The sequence below is a fragment of the Gymnodraco acuticeps genome, unplaced genomic scaffold (assembly GCF_902827175.1).
Source record: "Gymnodraco acuticeps unplaced genomic scaffold, fGymAcu1.1, whole genome shotgun sequence".
Classification (NCBI taxonomy): Eukaryota; Metazoa; Chordata; class Actinopteri; order Perciformes; family Bathydraconidae; genus Gymnodraco; species Gymnodraco acuticeps.
Window position 1 is genome coordinate 44,308 of NW_022990396.1, and position 13,495 is coordinate 57,802.

Consider the following 13,495-nt stretch of genomic DNA (forward strand, 5'->3'; position numbering starts at 1 on the left):
CTCACATACCTCATTCACACCAACGGTGTTTCAGGGCCGGTTCGGAGCTGGAGCTTGAAAAGCACCGGGTTTTCCTGTTCACACCGCAGTGGAGCAGCCTCTTAGCTCCAGAATCCGGTTCGTTTCAAGCACCAAAAAATTGTCCGGCCAGAGCAAAAGCACCACATACGTCACGCTTACGTCGAGGCGGGGGCACAGACAGGATCAACTCCTGAACAACAACAAAAAGCCCGCGTTTTATCCAGTTTGGAGAACGATGGAGAAACTTAACAAGAGTTTCAGTGTTTCTGCCATAGACTGTATATATAAAGGTTTCTGCTCATGGTGAAGCAACGTGTTAAGGTGGAACCTGAGCATTCACGTTGATCACCTCTCATTATAACTCATTATACATCTATAAAACTATAAATATTAAACTTTACTTCACTTGTTTATTTGAGAACAGATGTTACATACCTGGGTGAAGGTTACAGTTCATTTAAATGAAAGATACAACGTTACTCCACACTCGAAATAAGACCGACCTCGGAAGCAGTTGTGTTTTAAAAAAACCTTTATTGACACGAGTACACTTTTTTATAAGAATATAACTAAACCACAGAAATGACTCCGGAAAAGCTGCAGATAGAGCCATAAGAAATGAATGCAACTGATTTCATCCGCGCGGTTTGGCTTTATGAAGCAGGCACGCAAACGGTTACGTCATGACGCAAACGATGACGCAACGACGCATTACCAGTCGGACTCTGGGCGGTGTGAAAAGAGCCGGAGCTAAACCGAAGAACTGGTTCTGAACCTGAAAAGCTCTAGCACGGAGCTTGAAGCGTTGGTGTGAATGAGGTATGAGAGAGAGTTTATGAGAAGGTCCAGGCTGCCCATAAGGTTAGACTGAGGTTATATATTTCCTCTTCAGTCAATATTCCCCAAACTGACAATGTTTATCTTTTCTCTGTTTTTTTAATTATTGTACTGCACCTTACATCCCTTCTGTTATGCTTTCGCTTCATCTATCCATCCTTCTTACAGTACTTTAAAAACAGTAACATCGCTAGCCTTAGCTGTTTGCATTTAGGGTTTGGCCAGAGTGCAGGAAAAATAAGTGTGTTTCTCTTCTGTTGTCCTCTCGGGTCTTGTGTTTACCTCCCTTTGGAGATACATGTTTGATAAAGAGACCTTCAACCAATTGAGCCTAGTTTACACGTCTACTGAAAAATAACAACAACTGGTGAAGTGTTCCTGAGGAAGGATTTTGAATCCCTACCCAATTACCCTGCACCTTGTAAGAAACAGTTTGAGAGTTTCCCTACAGTAATTGGTGCCGGAGTAAATAATGTATACGTCTCTCTAAGAGGGAAGAAGTGAGATACAGTATAACCTACGACGCCATTTAGAGACTTATTATGTAACGATGTTGAAAAATAGGTGACACACAATATTTAATCTTCAACAATATTTCATATTTTTGTTTAAAGGTGGGGTAGGTAAGTTTGAGAAAACGGCTCGAGATACACTTTTTGTTATATTCCATGGAATGCTCTTAACATCCCGATAGCAATGAATATCTGAAGTGCTTTGACAAAAAATCCATAAAAAAATGTCATCTGTGGAAGCCGTGATACTGTAAAAAGTACATCCAATCCGTTTAGCCGGGCCGGCTAAATGGATTGGATTGCTGCCCTGTCTGTCAGCATTCCATCTCGTGCACGCACAAATGTATCTCGTGCCCTCATTGGGCGTGCATTGCAGCAGTACTTCAATGACTCGCCAGCAACAGGCGGCCACTTTCACCAGTCTGCTGACGTCATGTGCGCGTTCATGTGTGTTGGAGGAGGTGCTCTGTAAGGAAGTCTGAAGGAAGGTGGCGGATTCTTTTCGGCTGTGTACTTTCAAATTTTAGTGCACTCGAGCCGGTTTCTGAAACTTACCTACCCCACCTTTAAGCATTATTAATGGAAATACCCTTGTTTGACATTCTGCAATAAAGTTAACGCAAGAAGGATATGGCAGCTTCAATAAGACCATTACTGTTGCTATATTCACTCTGTGGACAGTGGGTTAGCCCATTCTACTTTGACAGTTATGCCAAAAGTGCTTTATGGAAGTCACCACTTCTCACAGGGGATATTTTCAACAAAATACCCCAACTTTTTCTATGTCTGAACTGTAAGCCAGTGGCGGTTCTAGACCAATTTGACTGGGGGGGCCACTGGGGGGCCAGTTATTTTCTGAGGGGGGCACAATAAATGCAGGACGAAAAAGAGAACTAGACAGTATGAAGTAATAAGAAAACAATGCAATACAGTTATTGGTATTTGTTTCAGTACACTTATTTATTTCAGATAGATCTTATAGTTATTACAGTTAGCTTCAGCTTAAGTTATAGTGCAATGTTTGCACTAACACCATATTTATATAAAAATAAAGGCAATGAACAGTTACATCTCTACTTTACATAAGGGTGTCTGCACAATCTCACTTTACAGAAACAAAATCCTGCGGTTTTTGGCAAACCGAGTACCAGAAAATATACATTTAAAAAAAAAAAAAACTTTTCATTGTTAGGGGGGTCAGAGGTCAGTGTTAGGGGGGCAAATATTTCCACCCATACCCTCATGTAATTGGATAAAATCCACTGGGCATTTTTGTTTTATAGAGTTGTTTTGAGACATTCTGACATCTCTATGCTCAAGTACAACAAACCAATAACATAATGTTGTTTGGCCTTCCTTTCACAGACCAACATCATCACCCCATTGGACTCATGTTGAATAAGCCAATAACAGCTCTAAGGCTTTTATAAGCTATTGTTGTTCCGTACAGGCAGGTCACTGTGACCTATTGTGTGTTTGCCTAATGGGGTGGCTCCCAGATTTTTACTTTGAGAAAAGCTTTCTATTTGTGTAACTGAAATCTCATCATGCTTTTTTAAACCTGGCAGTACAAGTCGGGCGCAGTCAGGTCTTTCAGATTTGGGCGGGGGCCAGTTCAGATCTCAGTTCCTTTGCCGGCTTTTATTTCAGGGTTCAGTGCCTTGATCACAGATTCTTTGACGCTGGCAGTTGATGGAAGGCCAAGCGTTCACTCCCCCCCCCACAGCGCCCTGCCAGCTCAGGAAATCAGATTGATGCCCTCCTGATCACCAGCTTGCTTTCTTTAACTTGCAGGCCACCCACAAATCTGATAGAGTTTATGACTCTAATATAGCTTAGCAGTTTTAGCAAATCCTTTAAAACTATTTCCTTAATCACACTGCCTCCTTCTCACTCTTTCTTTCATTATTACAGAGGCTTGTTAAAATGCAGCCTCCACTCTTATTCTCTTTCTGCCAGCCAGCCTCTCTGTCTCTGCATTAAGCTCTGCCACCGTCACCGCTGCAGGCTTATTGCTCTCTAGATTGGCTCTCTAGTCTATTCCACAGTTAAAAAGCTTCTACAGCTGGGGATGTAGAGCGTTCCAGCTCAGGCAGTCAGCAGGCCTAAAACTGCACTCTGTTCTCCTCTCCTCTGGCCTGCTCTCCAGTGGGCTACTCAGCCCGAAAGGAGCCGCTTAAATAAAGGGCTTTAATAATGGGACCTGCCGAAACCAGGCCCTCAGGCAGTCTGCTGCACAATAAGTACTGAGAAGCTGCTTTGTACACCGGTGGCTCATGTAGGATGACTACAGGGAGGAAGAAGAGGCATGTTCCGAGGAAAGAGAAGGTGTGTGGATGTATTTATGTACACAGTAATGGAGGCGGCAACAAGGGAAAGGTGTGTGTGTGTCATTTGAGAAGAAGAGCTTGTTGTGAAAACTGTGTGTGTGCCTGTGTTCATATTTTAAACTGCACTGTAACTTTTATTCATGTGTTTTTTCTTTTGATGTTTATTTTATTATCTTTGATTTTTAATGACTGTTTTTCCATATCTCTGGTTATGAAAATAACCTGATTGCATGAAAATGACCAATTGTTGAACAGCATTTCCGTGCACATGACTTGTGTTTAAAGTTTATAGTCCGTTTGAGTTTTGCCCCATGGATGTATAATAAGAACTGGATACAGCGTGGGAGGCGGGGTCTCGTTCTTTTCTATGAGAGCTGCTCATTGGCGCATGAGGACATAATGGCCCAACTTTTGAGAGAACGAAACATCACAGATTACCCGTCATGCCTGGCTGTCAGAGCAGAAGTACCCGTATGTGCGCTCATAGAGCATGCGCAGTTGAGTTGCCCCTTAAGCCCCGCCCCCGAGCTCCCACTCTCAGATGCACGTTCATAATGCAGAGGAAAATAACTCAGAATAACGTTATTAGCACATTTTACAACTTGAGGACCGAATGTTTTTAATAAGTTTATTTAGTTTAAAAAAAATTATCCAACGATTTACAGACGTCTCTTTCCCAATGTTAGTCAATGGGAAAAAGTGTTTCCGGCCCAGCGACTGATACGGAAGTGTAGTACCGCCGTTTGGCCACAACGAATATTTTCCTCAGAGTCCGGCGCACTTCCTGGGGGCTTGGTGTGAACGCAAACCGAACCTTCTGAAAAATAAAACAATGTAGCAAACTGTCGTCTGGTGCGCACTAGAGAAGCGGACTATTAGGTTTGAATGCGACCTTACTGTGTCTATGTATCTGACACACTAAGCCCATTCTTGTATATGTAAACCTACTTAAACCTGATTCTGATAACAGAAGATGCAAGCTTTAGAAAATATATATGTATGTGCATTGTTGTGTGTACCTGCGGTGCTTCTTGAGAAGGAGTCTGTCAATGTAGGTAAGGCTGTTTACTGTGAACTCCACCCTGACAGGTACACTTCCTTCTCCTCTTCCTCCTCCTTCAGCTCCTCTGACTGGAGCGAGGTCAGCCTGGGTCGCCATAGCTGACACAGATACTGGAGAAATATGGGGAAGAGGAGAGCACACAAAAATAAAGTAAGAGGCAAACAACAGCTTAAAGGTGAAGAAGTCAGACACAGGAAGGGAAAAAGAAGCGGGAAAACTTAATTCGCCAACACCTTCCTCAAAACATCTCCCCTCATGAAGTGAGAAAACACCTTGTCACCACGCCGAGTGCCAAAACACAAACAGACAGCGGAGAGAGCCCCCTGGGAATAAGAAGAAGATGTACACAACACGAGAGGGACATAGTCAGCGAGTGAACGAAAAAGGAAAGATCTAGGTAAGAAAGAGAACTGTTATGATTGTACTGCAGACACTTTGGCAGTCCACAGTGACGGCTTTAAATTGGACCTAGGTGCCACTGGCCTGACAGAAATAATTAGGGCTGGAGGGGCTAGCAGCAATTTGCAGAGCAGAGCGAAGGCAGAGTGTGTCCAAGCAGTAAAGCAGAGAAAATTGGAGTCCTAATAAAAAGCACAAACACTGAGACACATACACACAGAACCTGGAATAATGGCTCCACTAATACACACACACACACATACATGAACCAAGACACACTGACGCTGCACATGCGCATAAAAATTGCCTGACGCAGTGGTGCTTGTACACACAGCCGAGGCGATTAGTGCTGTGGTGTGGAGTAGGGCTACCCCTAACCCTCCTCTCATTATCTCAATATGCAACAGCCATGGATTATCTTCGTACTGCAGAGGTAAGCACTTTCTGTAAGGTCTTAACAGATCAGAGCACTGACAGCGAGAGAGGGAGGAGGAGCTCAGGAGGATGTAGCAATAAAAAGGTGAAATACCATTTAAAAACATTTACTAAAAGTATTAATGTGGATATACACACCATCTTAAGGTACCTGCACTTCACTTTGGGTTTTGTTAAACCCTTCATTAACCCTAAAATGGGCATTCAATATTTCGGAAAATCAATTGATTGTTATTACACCCATAGTACACATTAATACAACCATATTAAAGTTATAGCACCCGTATTATACCCACATACACCCCGTGTACATACACTTGTATATAGACTATTCTGAACTATTTCTATTATATTATATTTTATTTTATTTACTTGCACTAGTATCTGTTTTATTGTGTTGCACTGTTGGAGGAGCCTGTGACCTAAGATTTGTACACATGACAATAAAAGCCTTGAACCTTGAACCTTGTTTACTAAAACCACCAGACTCAGGGACAGTTTCATCCCACAGGCCATAAGACTGTTAAACACCTGAACTGTTGAAACAACATCCATAACATTCATCTGGCTGCAACTTAGAAATTATTTATCTAATATATCATATTCCAATAACTTGTATATAGACTCTTATTGCACTATTTCGATTTTTTTGATTTACTTGCATACAAAGTGATCTGTTTTTATTGTGTTGCTCTGTTGGAGGAGCCTGTGACCTGAGATTTTCATCGTCATAACTACACTGTAGCTATGTACGTATAAAAGCCTTGAACCTTGAACACCGTTGTATTATATATATATAATACAACATATATATAACATAGAAACTGTGATCATTTTTTGTTGTGAAAGACATAAAATTGGACACTGGAAACATTGACAATTATTTTTGAAGGGCTTTTGAGTTTGTGGTTCCTTTTATGTGAGCATCTTCTTTTACCTTTATTTAACCAGGATAGGTCTCATATAGAAATAGAAGAATTGGGGAGGGATGAAACCCTCTTTAATGGTCACACATGCAGAGCACACAGTGAAATGTGTTCCCTGCTTTTAACCCAATCCTAGTTCCAGGAGTCTAGTACTAGGAGCAGTGGGCAGCTATTGTACAGCTCAAGGGCACCACGGCAGGGCAGGAGGTGAACTGGGACCTCTCCAAGTAGCCAAGCAGTCCACACTGCATATTTTAGGTCTGGTCGTGGACTTGAACCGGTGACCCTACAGCTCCCAGTCCAAGCCCCTAATGACTGAGCCACTGCTGGACAAATATGAATTTGCCGGAGTGTTAAAGCCCTTTTGCAGATTTGCCTTATTTATATATTATGATTCAATATTACGCATGTGTTGTAGCATCATTTATGCTCATGTTTTGTATTTCCATGTCTTGATGGAAATAATAAATGTGATTGATGTTGTTAGAACTCTGATTACTGATGATTAATAGTGACGTAAGCTGCAGGCATGTTGTTGGCCCTTTTAATGTAAGACCGGTGAACAAGCAAACTATTTTTCTAGGCCTTGTTTACACACACTATCTACTCTTAGCATCAGATACAACACTTTTGAATGATAAATATCCCACTACAACATGTATACAGTTCACCTGGTCGGATGGGGGTCCACATTGCCTCCTCAGTCGTGGTTTCTGCTGCTTCATCACCTCTCCATTGTCTGAGAGCTTCCTGAAAAGACCTGGTAGACTCCTCCTCATTGTACTCTCCTGTCAGAAGAGAGGTGGGAAATCCGTCCCCATCTTCAATCATTTCCACCCTTTTCTCCTCTCCTTGATCAACAGCCAAAACCTGTGACACACGAACAGAACGTCTTCAAAATATGATATAAGACAAAGAAGCTTCTTTTGAACACTTGTTACACTAATCTTGTTTTCTAATATACTTACAGAAACATTTCTTTGCCTGTATACTTTTCCTTTACATGACTAAATATGAATGTGTTGATGAGTGAAGATGTATTGGTGGTCCCTTCAAACCCGTAGAAAACCAACACATCACAATAATATCACATCAGTGCCAATTGGTCACCTGTTATATAACCTGAAGAATATTTCTGATATATTCTGTAGACCAATCTTCTCACTACCTTCTGATCCCAGCTGTTGGGAAATGACTGTTGTGTGAGTAAGGTCAACTGAGCTCCGTGGTGTTAAAAGTCTGAAATGTCACTCTTACTGTTCCTGCCAGTCCAAGTCTGTTTGGGGGGTGGGCATTTAAACAAAAAATATGCTTGCAGTCCACCAGCCTGCCTGTAGATATAGCCTGTAGATACGTCGTCAATTAGGGATCTTTGAAAGCTTTCATTTGACTCGCAACTCAGGCTGCAGAGGTCAAACTCACTTGGTGCAAAGGCTTGTTTCACATGTTTCTCCTGTATTATCGCAGTGAAATTTCATTCATGGGTCATTAACCATTTGGAAAACACATCTGTTTTTGTCGAATAATGTATGGAAGAACGGCATAATTTATAGATTGTATTACATATTTTGAAAAATGCATTATTATTATGTGTGCAAAGCTTAGTGTTAGAATTGAAAACAAAATGAGCTTGAAAATGATCATAATATGTCCTGATTAACTCAGCCATTACTCACGGATTCACCGTAGTGTAGGGTTTATGACTAAATAGATAACATTATAGAATACCACCTACCTGGCTATGTTCAGGGGGAGATTGCATATATTGTGCCCCAGCATCTGGTCCTTTTTCTGGGATCTGATCTCCTTGTCTGGTGATTGAATTTGATGAATACGTTTGATTGGGAGCTGATTTGGAATTGGGACTTGGATTGGCATTAGGATTTGCGCTGGTACTGGGAGCGGGGCCAGGGGTAATCGTGTTCTGGAAGCGGCGGACAACTTCTCGAGAGCTCACATGGGTCTGTAAATCCGTCTGTAAAACAAAGACATGAGATACAATCAACTTTGTTATTACTGAACAAAATGGCAGCTGCTTGCTCTTTATTTTTTAAATTAAACAATAAAATAATGGCAGGGAAATTGAATGAATCAGACACAAGTGAAACATTTCTAAAAACAAATTAGCAAGAGATCATGCCGCATGACACATAGCTGAAAGGCAAGAGATAATCCTGCATGAAATGAGAAATGTGGCTGTCATTTTTCAAAGCTGTGTAAAAATAGCAACTACAAAGCGTCAAAATCGTCCAACTATAGACAAGGAATCAATTAGGCATAACTTTTCCGGATTTGATCATATAATAAAGTATAATTATTACCAAGCAAGTTCCAATTCATTTTCACTAATGACATGCAGGCAGGGAGATAAAGCCACTATAGACAGCTGCCATGAACCCCATTTAGAGGGTCCAACCTAATCATTTAAAGTGCTCGTGCCTACATCACTAGCGTCACCTTGAAAATCACAATGAACTCAATCTAAAGAGTTAATGCATGCCTCTTTATTGTATGCAAATGTGACCAAGAAGAGAGTTTGTGCAGAAAGACAGTGGTGATGTAATCAGATGGTACCACGCTTCATGCCTTTACCATCCATCCATGACACATTGCAACACATACAAATCTTTACTTCCTCCAAGAAAAAAAACAATTTACATAAAATGTTATCAGATATTTCCATACATAGAGAAAATGGGACCCGCACTGCATGAGTGCTGATTGATTTTCTCTATTCCACGGGCTGAATTAATTATCCTGTTCCATTAATCACCACGGACTCGTAGGGCTGCGGAGGTTAACACGTCTGCAGTCTGTTATCCTGTCCTTGAGGAACTGAGACACGTAGAACTTGAGAAAAGACAAGACGCACAATTCGGGCGGTGCTAGAAAGCTCCAGTGCGGTATAATTTGGCTCATTTTATGATACATTTTTATTGCTGACCCTGTAGCACCTTCACAGAGATTCACATTATCTGCCAACATGTAGTCCTATTCTGCAGGACACAAGCAACCTTTTTAGGCTGGGGAAAAGTTATACGATCATTTCATCCAAGAAACACAATAAAATGAGTCTTGTGAGCCCCTTCTGTCCAAGGACCTTCGAGGTGTCCTTGTTAGTTTCACTCTAAAGAAGGCCTCTTGCAGCATAACATCACTTTTCACATTTACATTACCTGGTTGCTATCTTTTTAGTGTCCGCATATAGTCTTGATCATGAGCACACTGTTGGTTCATATATTTTACAAGCTTAATCTAGAAAATAGGGCTGCTTAATAATCAAAATGGAATCTCAATCACAATATTGTTTCGCAGTATAATCTCACATATTAAGTAAAAAGCTAACGCTAGGCTATATCTACTAGCATGGCTGCGTATCACCACCGCTCAGATATAAGCTAACTCTTGTCGGTGCGATGATGTTTAGTACTAGTGACTTTTAGTGAATTGTTAGCAACCACCGTTTTCGATAAGACAAGGGAACCAGAAGTTGTTAAATGTCAACTTATGTCCAGGCTTATGGCTGCTCCACTTTAAAATGATTATAACAGAATATTTGAAAAACACCAGTCTGCGTGAAGTGTTGTGGAACTGCAGAGATCCCCGCCATACAAACTGTACTCGAAAGACTTAACAACACATTTGTTTTGGATCCTCTGAAACGTTTACATTATAATGAGAATAATTATTAAAACATGAGCGTTTCCTCTTGTCGTGAATCATATTGCAATTCCCATATAAGTCAAAAATAATGGCCTTTTTTTGTGTTGCAAATCGTATAATCAGTACTTCCATAAAACAGACGTGTTCTTGTTCTAAAACATCTCTGGTGTTATGGTTGATGAGAGTGCGGTTCATTCAGTGACACTCTATCCATGTGTTGAATTAGTTCATTCGGTATCTCCTAGGAGGGAACTTGCCCATAGCCATGACCATCAAATCTTTAAGTATCTAATATTTTTCTGCAAACAATCCCTCCAGCCTGGGGACACCACTTTCCTCTTCTTAACACGCTTTCATCATCACAAGAGGATTTGAAACAGCGTAACTGCAGAAGGCATCGTGCTTGCCGTTTCTCTCAGTCTTCATGCTCACTAACCAACTGTGCTCACAGCTGCACAAAGTTCTTAGAGATAGTTTGCCAACATAATTTGGTATGATATTGGGGACAGAATCTCCTCTGAGTGTTTGGATTAATTTGAATTATTTATTACAGACATCAGAGTGGATATGCAGTGCATCATCACACATCTGAGGCTAGCATAATCATCCAAATGAGCAAAGAAATCTCTAATCCCTGCCGTTACATTAGATTAACTCTGAATTTTGCAAAGAAGATGTGCCTTTCGGAGAATCTAGGGTTCAAGCCATCTCATTGTCCCTTCTTTAACAGCTGCAGGACACAGGATGCTTCTCATGTCATCAGGGTGGTCAGAGAGAGAGAATAAGAGATAGATATGTTTATGAGAAGAGACAATAAGTAAACACATGTTATACAATACTATTAAAAAATCACATAAAATCTGAATTTGACACAGCATACCACAACCATCAGTACTCCACACGGGCTGTGTGTGTGTGTGTGTGTGTGTGTGTGTGTGTGTGTGTGTGTGTGTGTGTGTGTGTGTGTGTGTGTGTGTGTGTGTGTGTGTGTGTGTTCACAGCTGAAATTAATATGCCTTTTTGTCTCTCTCCTTCCCTCATTCTTTCCGAGGCAAATGAAACAGGATTAGCAGAGGAGAGAGAGATGCCTGCATCAGCTGCATGTGTATAATCCCCGGTCTTTATGTCCTGCCAAAATACACGGTTTTTGCATGTGTGACTGAAAACCAGAGTGTGTGTGTTGTGAGTAAGCCTCAACCTATGCCTCGATCTCGATTGGCTGGAGCGAGGAGAGGAACAGAGAATTGGAGATACAAAGAGTTGTCCTGTCGTTGCACAGCTGTGTATGACTTTGTTCCACCATTGTTGATATCCGGTAACATACTACCTTCAGGGAGGACGTAAACACTGAACAAAGAACAAGTGAAGCTACACTGCACGGAGGTTAATAGTGTGCTGTTCTGTGCATTATCATACAAAAAGCTTCTACGCATATAAATGTATGTGTATATACATTCCTGCAAACATGTACAGATCATCTGATGATTATTTATAAAGCCTTTTCAATGGATTCTCGCCAAAGCCCACATCACGGCAAAGTCAATCGCTTTGATAGAAAATAATAGCACCCAAGAAAACAATAATATGACGAGAAGCCGGCAAAATCACACAAATCCTATGAGGGGGGAAACAGTACAGCAAGCAGGAAAGAGGAACACGCACAAAAGCCAAGAGAACTGAGTAGTCAGTAGCCATTGACAAACACTGTTGACAACAGTACATGACTCTCACTCTTATTTCGCATCAGTAACAGAAGGGAAAATGGGAAGACTTTTTCGAAAAGGTGCTTCTAAAGGCATGACCACAGCCAATCGGTTTAGCTCAGTTAATAATGGAGACCGTAACGGTGTTGCAATCAAAAGGGTCACCACGGTAACATGCAGCTGTGGACCTCAGGTTGGCAACACCACAGTGCTTCAAAAACTCCCATCCTCATCGAGGAGCAGGTGTTTAATGAGGGCCTATTATGACTTTGATGTCGTGTGTTATATAGGTATGTGTGCATGTAAATGGTCTGCAGAGGCTAAAATCCCAAAGTTATCTCCAGAGGAAGTTTCTCTCTGACACACTACCCCCCCCCCCCCCCCCCCCCCCCCCCTACCTGAAACGCCTCCATTGGACCCCTTTGTTTATTTCAGGAACATAATGACATCACTACATTACACTTGCGCTTCAATTGGCTAGCGCTCCAACACATTGTACGTGGCTAAGGGGCGGGACATCTCTAAGTGGTTGACCAATCACAACAGAGCCGGCCAGCCAACCAATCAGAGCAGACTGAGCTCTGGTTTCAGACAGAGGGTGAAAAGAGGTGCTGCAGCACAGGCAGTATGAGAAAAGTAAAGAGCTTTTTGAACATTAAAGCAAGGAGACATGTCACAGTAGAGACACAGAATACAACCTGAAAATGAGCAAAGCTTATTTATGGCAAATACAAAAATTGTAAAGACACAAATACTGCTGTGTAAACTGAGCACTAAAAATGAGCAATGTCTTCTTAACATCCTTTATGCAATATGCTTTGAAGTGCTAGGATTTTTTAATTTAATTTATCAATAAGGTCCTTTTAAAAATCAATACAATTAAGTGGGTTACATCAGCTTGGCATAATGTATCTTATGAGTAGTTGTATAGCTTTGGATTTGTTCTAGCTACCCCTTATAAAAATACTTTCCATACAAATTCTGTTTAATAGGACATTGCATAATAAGTACGTGTGTGTGCGTGTGTGTGCGTGCGTGCGTGTCATACAAAACAGTGGTGAGATTGGGTAGCATGTAAGGGTGAAAAGAGACTTTTAGATACTGTAGCCAGGGATACAAAATAAAATGCAGAAGAAAGAATGAATGAAGCAGAATGGGATCATGGGATATTATTGGAAGTATGTATCTGTGAAAGAGAAACAGAGACAGAGAGACAGTCACAGAGCGGAGAGCATGCAGAGTGATGCTCGCGGGACCACGCTCACCTGAATGGGGATCATCCTGTGGAGCTTCAGTGCCCCCTTCTGGTGGAACCTGGTAAAACAGCCGATGCAGTAGTCCTCTGCGCATTCGGCACACATCTACAACACAGAGAGACAGTGAAGTCAGGGAATATGTGAGGGAGAGCGATGTGACGATGTTTTTGTTGTCTCAGAGAAGCATCATGTGACTCAGATGTGTGTATCTCTTGACTAGGAGAAACTTTAACAATGTTTTGAAGCTGATGCTGCAACTGGATTCAATGTCTCTTCATTTTACTAGTGGCAGAGTTAGCATCCTACTGTATGCAGAATATCAAGAAAAAAGCAAGCAGTTGCTTAACATG